We start from the raw sequence: 8,287 nt of genomic DNA, 5'->3' as shown, positions 1-8,287 counted from the left end.
AAACAAATTTTTTGGCCTACTTAATTTCCACCTGGTGGCAGTTTTGGTATCTACAAAGCAGCTCAAAGGATATGGGTTAGAATATCATCTATAGCTGTTGAGAAGGAATAAAAGGTCCTGGACTTTGCTTAGTGACTAAATTGTTATTATTTTGTCCCATTTGATTTCTTTCCCTTTGTTTCTGCATTTTATCATTTCTCGGATTAAATTTATTCTTTGACTAAAGTTTTTCTACCGACAAAAGGCAAGTGGAGGACATAGTTGTGGGGAGGGGAAGGACCATAGTGTCCTGGTCAGTTTCACTGCTGAACTTATCACCTCTGGAGAAGGAAGTGGAGGAGGTGAGGGGGGGCTACCACCTTTCCCTCTGCACACATCTGAATTTTTTTAAGTCTTTTGTGAAAAGGTACTAACTTACATTTGAGTAGTAAAAATGGGGAGAAAAACTGGAAAAGTAAACTGAAGCAGTATTGTGGACAACCTGAGAAGTTTTTATTTAAATAAATGAATGTAAAAAGCAGTGGCTGTTTTTGAGCAGATTAGTAACAACAGGCTCAGCAGAGAAGTAAGTTGTAACCATAAGGTTAGGATTTAAGTATGGAAAAGAGAAATACCCAGGATCAGTCTGTGAAACTTTTCCACTTGGGTTCCAACACCAGGCTCAGAATAATAATACTCTGGATTACTGCTCCCAATGTTTGTAGTTCATGAAGAACCCAAGAGGTGATCTGTGATAACAACAGGAATGAGTCTAAAAGCTTCTTAGCCTCTACCAGAGACCTATAATGCTGCCGTGTCACAGAAAGTGAGGGAAGAGAGAATTTCATTAAATAGTTGGCCAGTAAGGTCATGTGGTGCTTCCACTTTTGCTTCTATTCAACAAATGCTCCAAACAGCAGCCAGAGCAATCTTTGCAAATTCACAAACTTTGCCCTGGTGCAGCTTCAGTGGTTTTCCTAGGATCTTTCAAAGTAGAGCTGGTGAGGAAGAGTCCTAGGTTCCTTTCTGGATGTAAGCCTACAGCTCCCTAGGGTCATATTTCCCTTCCATCCTCAGTTTGAGATATTCTGATAAAGAAGAGTACCAGGAATGAAAGACAGAGAGAAGGAAGACTAACAGTATTTAAGCCCTGAAATCCAGTCTCACTTCGAAGCCTGGTATGCCATAGCTCTTTCTGAATTTGGTTATGTTTTTGCCCATGCTAGATTGAATTGGACTTCTATCTCTTGAATCCCAAAAGATTCTGAGTAATACCCTCCCCTTCAGTGTTGGGTTTCCTAGAGCATCTAATTGGGGCTCAATGTTTTTTCACTTTTTTTTGCTTGTTCAGTAAATTTGTTTTGTCTTTATCTGAAAAATCTTGATAGAAGATTGTGGTCTGGTTTATTAACTCTTGGTAGCCCATTTGAGCACTAAGGAAGTTTGCCTTCTTCTGAGCTACTTGATCTTTCTTCTGGGGAAGTGACATTTTGGGCTGATTCCACCTCTTCTTTTTAACTTCTTTCTTAGGCTTCTTCTCATACACTGGATTCTCTCATATTGCAGCATGAGCTTTTTTATACATCTCCTCCATCATGTATGGAGTTATGTTGTTCTTTATGAATGGAGAGAATTGTTTCTTGTAAGCATCCTCATCTTCTTCAATCAGATAACACATGTAATCTGCAGCATTCTGCCCCATGATGTGCTTTCGGTGTACCTCAGCACTGAATTCTTTGTTTTCTGAATCATAACTAGGGAACCGTTTGGTACTGTGAGGGATAGACAAACCTTCATTGACAGCTCCCTTCAGGGCCCCAGAAACTTTATTCCCAATAGTAGTCCTGGCAAGTCCTGCATCGAAGTAATAGGTGAAGGCACCAGGTTGAGTATCAATGCTTTCCACACTGTATTCATCTCTAGTCACCTCGACTTGGCCTCCATAAATTTTGTCCATGCCAAACCTGTTCAGAAGCCTGCAGGCCAGCAGCAGGCCAGTACAATGTGCCACAGCATAATTTGTCAGGCCAACTTTCACACCATATTTTGGGAGTTCGTGAGCGTAAGCTGCACAAACAATCACGTCTCCTTCTATACGAGCATAAGCAGTCTGACAATTGATATCTCTGTTCATTACATGAACAATCGTTCTGTATTTTGGTGTGCTGTACTTATTTTTATCTTGGATTACCAGTTATTTCCAAGCATAGTAGTCAGTTTTGCCCTCTTGCTGTCTTCTGAACTTCACTTGGTATCTCTTGAAGTAAGCCTTGTTCTTGACAACTTTAACAAATCCCGTCAGGCAGAACAGAGCTCTGACACTGCGGCTTACCACAGAGTTGCAGGACCAGTATGGCTCTGGCTGGGGGTGGGGTGGGGTGGGAAGCTCAATTTGAATTGTTCTTCTGGTGAGGTTTATGAGGATTTATGGGATATAAAGTCTTTATGTCTGCCTTATACAAACACAGAATTCTACATAGTTGAAGGGGGAAGTAGTTAGAGGTGACTCAAAGAGTCATGACATTTATATCCTAAAATATATCTCGTCCCTGTGGTACTCATTAGGGCTGCTTACCATCATTCCAGTTCCTCTTTGAGTCATCATCCCACTTGACATTGGATGTAGCAATAAGATTTGCTTTGACAAATGCAATGCAAATGAGAGTGACATGGGACAGTTCTAGACAGAATCTTCAAGAGGTTTCATGAAGTTTACATGTTCCTTTCTCACTACTGTGGAGATGATGGAAGCACAAGTTGAGATGAAACTTCTATCATCTGAGTGAGTGATTATGATGGGCTGAGACCTCCTGCCAGCCCACTTGTGATCACGTGGATGAGAAATAAGTGTTTGTTAAGTCACTGAAATTTGGGGGTTGTTATTGCCGTAAAACCTATCCTATCCTGACTGATACAATCATTCAAAAAGTTGAGTAATATAATTCTGGAAGATTTCGACTTTGGACTTGAGAATATATAATGAACATAATTATGGAGAGAGTGGAAGTAAAGATCTCAACTGATATCTAGAAGACATCACAGCTATCTGAGATTTTGTAGACCTTGTGTTACATTTTTGATAGAGTCTGCTAATGATTCCTCTCAAATCTATTTTAAAGCTCTTGATAAAGGTTTTATTTAGCTGTTTTTCCAAAATCTGTTATTGTTGCTTATCTCTGATCCTTATTAAACATTTTTCATTAATTCTTCAAGTACAATTCGATCTAGGTACAGTCAAAACCGAAGCCATTTGATTTTTATAAACAGAAACCTTCTAGTCCTCAAAATTCCATTTTTATTCATGTGGTTTGCTGTATTTTTGTTCAGTTTTTGTGCTAGTCTCATTTTTAGGAAAATTCTTATTTGGGTCTCCAGGACAGAATTTTATATGCAGAGCAAATGGGCTTTAGGGATATATACAATATTATTTGTTGGAGGTAATGTATACAAAGGATATTTCCAACGGATTTGAGGTGACTTATCCTTACCGAGACTAAGGGGAAGATTTTCAATCATAACCTACAGTGCATTTATAGCTCTTACATCTTATGTATGTAAAATCACTGTATAAAGTCACATATGATAATTAGATTTCTCTATTTTTTGCAGTTGTACTAATTCAAATTGAGATTCTTCTTTTTCCCCAAATTTCATATATAGATTTTGGTATTTATCTCATTTATCATTGCTTGCTATAGGAGAAGATATGAATACTGAAGTAATATCTTGATGCCAAGATATCGGGAGCACCTATATCCACCTGGATACTTTTCAATACTTGGGAGCAGATGTTAACAGTTGTCACAAGATACCAGGATCCCACAAGAAGGTGAAATAATCAGATGAGATCCGTGAAAAGCAGTGTTTCCAGCATGAAGCTGAAGTTCAAATTTTAGATGATTCAATGTGTGCAGTGTGCATGTATATGTACATCTTTAATGTAGAGATGGGTTTAGTGAGTCACACTGTCAACCACATGATACTAAGGGCTATCACAAAGTTGACAAAATTCATATGACTCTCTGAGTCAAATGCTTTTGGTCTCTTTAATCATCCAGGGAACCCAGGGAGGCCACAGCTAGGAAGAGAAAAGGAAATTGCAGAGCAGTAGCCCACTGATCATCGTGCTGAATGATCTTGTGCAGAAATCTGGCAAGAATAATATTACTGACCTTCCATTGGTCTGTCACTCTAAGTTTCATGAGTTTAATACAGACACTACATTATTGCTGATTCTACAAAATCTGCATGCTAATATCCCTAAAGAATTCAGAATTGATAGAAATAGCCTTACATCCTAATGAGTCTCAAACTGTAGATAAATATGGATGCCTGCCCTCCCAGAAGAGGAGGGTAAGTGTTCTCCTGGGTGCTGATGATATGGCTTTAATGTCACGGCCATAAAAATGCCTCAGTAATTGGTTCTGAATAATTAACCGTTGTCAGTACTTTTGATGTAAAGTATTCAAAGTTAATGGTACTCTCATTGATATTTCCCCAAATTTATTTAAATAAATAACAAAACTAAAACAATAATTACAATAAAACTGGACCCATGTTCATATAAAAAGTTCAGTCATTTAATTTTCTTGGGGCTAGTTCATTCAGTCAAATCTACTAGAAAGTCACATGATTCAGGGATATATTATTGAGAGTTTTTAATAAGCCTTGGGGTGACTGTTAACATCTGCTTTGGATATTTTCTATTTCAAAACAATCTCAACCATGCTTTGCGGGACATACTTTTGTATGGCAGGATCCAGGCCACTTCCTGAAAAAAAAAAATTTTGCTAGTGGATTCATTTCTGTGGGAAAGGGGTAACTTTTGAATCAGGTGGAAATCCTGCCTAGATACCTCATTTTTAAATAAGGCAAGGACATTACTACCTGTGCAAGTATGTTCTCACCCAGTGGCATGCTGGAGATGGCTCTCTCTGGTTTGGGAGACTGCACACATCTTTTCCCACATCCATGGTCAGTGGTGTCAAGTTGGTAGCTTGAAATTGGTCAGAGCGAGAGTATTAACACCAGTGGTTCTATGAGAGTGATTTTGCCCCTTGGGGACACTTGGCAATCTCTAGAGATATTGTTGTCACAACTTGGGGATTGCTACTGACATCTAGTGGGTAGAAGCCAGGGATGCTGTTCAATATCCTAAAATGCTAAAGACAGCCACCCTCCCCAAACCCCCTCTCGCAGCCAACAAAGTAGTTGTGTGTTCAGTCAGTCAGTCATGTCCGACTCTTTGCGCTCCCATGGACTGTAGCCCACCAGGCTCCTCTGTTTATGGAATTTTCCAGGCAAGTCACTTCAGTGGTGTTTGATTCTTTGTGACCCTATGGTCTGTAGCCTGCCAGGCTCCGCTGTCCATGGGATTTTCCAGGCAAGAATACTGGAGTGGGTTGCTATTCCCTCCTCCAGGGGATCTTCCCGACCCAGGGATCGAACCGAGTCTCCTGTGTTCCCTGCATTGGCAGACGGATGCTTTACCGTCTGTCACCTGGTAGTTATTGTGTCACCTGGGAATTATCCAGCACAAAATGTCAACAGTAGTGAAGCTGAGGAACTGTGATTTATACCATGGAAACTGGAAAACTTTACAAATGTGGGTTTTTTTTTTTTTTTGAGTGTCAGTTTATCAGCCACCAACCCCTCAAATTAATTCTTATGCCCTCATTACTGTATAGTTTCTAATTCCTATCAGAAGTTGGCTAGGAGAAGTGATATTCTTTGGAAGACTGAAAGCTGTGTTCTCCCCAGGGTAATCATATAGAGCACAGGTTGGCAATTTTTTTTTTTCTGTAAATTGCAGATATTTTAGCCTTTGCAGTCCATATGGTCTCTGTTGCAAATACTTACCTATGTCATTATAGTGTAAAAACATTTATAGACATATGGAAATTAATCAGGATGGCTGTGCTCTAATAAAACTACTTACAAAGCTGGTCACAAAGTTTTCTGACCTCTGACTTAGATTATTAGCTTAGCCCCCCTTTAGAACTGCCTTCACTGAGGCTTTGGTACTACACCTTCAGCTTTTACTACTAATAATTTATAAGACATAACCAAATTCTGTTTGCCGCGACATTTGACACCAAAGGAAAAAAAAGACATTGAGAACACTTTCCACTGGGTCATTATGTACTTGAGTCTTAAGGTCCCATAGGATAAATTTCTTAAAATGCTTGGCTTCCCATTGAGGAACTTATTATGCTTACCCTTTTACCTGATTTACTTTGTATACTAGAATGCTCAAAAGTATCTCAATCTTCATGGGGGAAATCTAGATCAGTGCTCCAAAAATTTCATGTACATGCAAGTCATCTGGCAATCCTGCTGGAAGATTCTGATATAGCAGGTCTGGGGTAGGGCCTGAGATTCTGCATTTCTGAAAAGTTTCTAGGAGATATTGACACCGTTGGTCTTGGGACCACAATGTGAGCAGTAAGGTCCTGGAATATCATAGTATTTTGGTAACAAATTCTTCCCAGAAGATTCTTACCATGGAATTTATCTCAACTACATTTCTCCTTTTGCATTTTGCCTGCTTTAATTTAAAATTTGAAGTTTTATTTTTTTTGGAAGTGGTGAGATGGGGCATAGAAATAAATCTAATACGAATAACTTTGGATGCACGTTTTTGTTTTACAAGTTTAGTCTGATACTACTCAGTTGTACAACGAATCCATACATCACAAACAACAAGGTTAATTTTATGTTATTTGTTCAGGACAGGGATTTTTTTTTTTTTTAAGTTTTCAAATTTGGGATCTTCACTTTTGCAGCTGGGCAACATATTCCTGGCTGCTTCACCGTAAACATGTGAAAGCTTAGAAAAGTCCTCTCCAGCTTTTGCTGATTCTCTGGGCCAAGAAGGTTCTTAAATGCTGACTGCTTTGCCCACGAAAAGCTTCTGTACAGGATCAAGTTCCTTATTAAATTCTACTGCTATAAATCGATGGTTTTCCGCAAAAGGACCTAGAAGGCCAACCAAATGGCAGGAGAACCTGAAGACCTCTGAAGAATCGTTGAGATTCTGTTACCCGTTCAGAAACTCTATGGTCCCGAGCGCCAGCCAGAGCGGCTACACTTCTACTGGCTCCGCCCCCAGCTCCCCGGCTACCAGCCTCGCAGTGCAATACCCGGCGCCTCTTGACTGGGCGAAGCTCAGCTGAAGAAAAGCTTCTCAGAGAAAGCGTGCACAGTCGTGTACTGAATGCCCCTTTAAAACATACGTTCCTTCAGTTCATATTCGGGTGTGAATAGGAGTTTTCGTGTCAGCGTCTTGTATGAGCAGGAAGATCTGTGAGTATAAGTTACGCCATTTCATGAGGAGACGCTGTTAAGTGGCTTCAGTCGTGTCCGACTCTGTGCGACCCCATAGAGGGCAGCCCACCAGGCTCTGCCGTCCCTGGGATCTCCAGGCAAGAACACTGGAGTGGGTTGCCATTTCCTTCTCCAGTTCATGAAAATGAGAAGTGAAAGTGAAGTTGCTCAGTCGTGTCCGACTCTTAGCGACCCCATGGACTGCAGCCCACCAGGCTCCTCCGCCCATGGGATTCTCCAGACAAGAGTGCTGGAGTGGGCTGCCATTGCCTTCTCCCATGAAGAGATAATAGACTAATATGTCCACTTCTCCTTCCTGATGGTGGAACCTCAGGATGAAAATGGCCAATTTCAGCGTGTCTTTTTCAGTCTTCTGCTGTTTCCGCTCGAAGCCCTTGGCAACTGGCAGGAGGTAGCAGAGGGACCAGTGGACCCTGTTGAGTGACAGGTTGGGCCTTTGGGCTCCGCATGATGTCTGTCAGCCCCAGACTGAACAGCTTCCTTGGCTGTTGAGGTATTTGCAATGTCTCCTGAAGTTCAGGGCGAAGCAGAGAGGACGACGGTGCACCAAAAGCTTGTGGACACCATGCTCTGGCCTCCAGGTGGTGGAGGGCTGCTCTCTGTTCTCAGAGACTGGCTAAGCAAGTATGTTAAATTTCCTTTGTCACTAGGTGGCAGAATATAATTAAGATGTCTTTTTTTTTTTTTTTTTTCTTTCTTTCTCATAACGTTGAAAGGTGTTTCTAGTTCTTTCTTAATGACCTCTTTCATTCCTTTGCAGTATTTGCTAATGCCAGTTAGGGCTGAAGGAAAGAAATAAAATTTCTTCTGCAAACATTTCCTGTATTTAGGAAGGAATTTAGTTTTTCATTTAATTGGTTTGTGTCTTAAAGGGAAGTATCCTTATAAAGTGCATTCCCTTCCTAAAGGCTATCATTTGGACAATCCAGGCTTCTTGTTTTACAAATAACTGTTATTTAAA

The 8,287-nt window shown here is 40.5% G+C and overlaps 1 pseudogene; it reads right to left on the bottom strand.

The window, feature by feature from the left end:
- Positions 1 to 1,412: 1,412 nt before the first annotated feature.
- On the bottom strand, positions 1,413 to 2,581 carry LOC120861905 (annotated as a pseudogene).
- Positions 2,582 to 8,287: the final 5,706 nt, after the last annotated feature.

Source organism: Oryx dammah, unplaced genomic scaffold (genome assembly GCF_014754425.2).
Source record: "Oryx dammah isolate SB20612 unplaced genomic scaffold, SCBI_Odam_1.1 HiC_scaffold_1, whole genome shotgun sequence".
Classification (NCBI taxonomy): domain Eukaryota; kingdom Metazoa; phylum Chordata; class Mammalia; order Artiodactyla; family Bovidae; genus Oryx; species Oryx dammah.
Note: the sequence above shows the minus strand (reverse complement) of the source record. Positions and strands in the feature narration are given on the sequence as shown.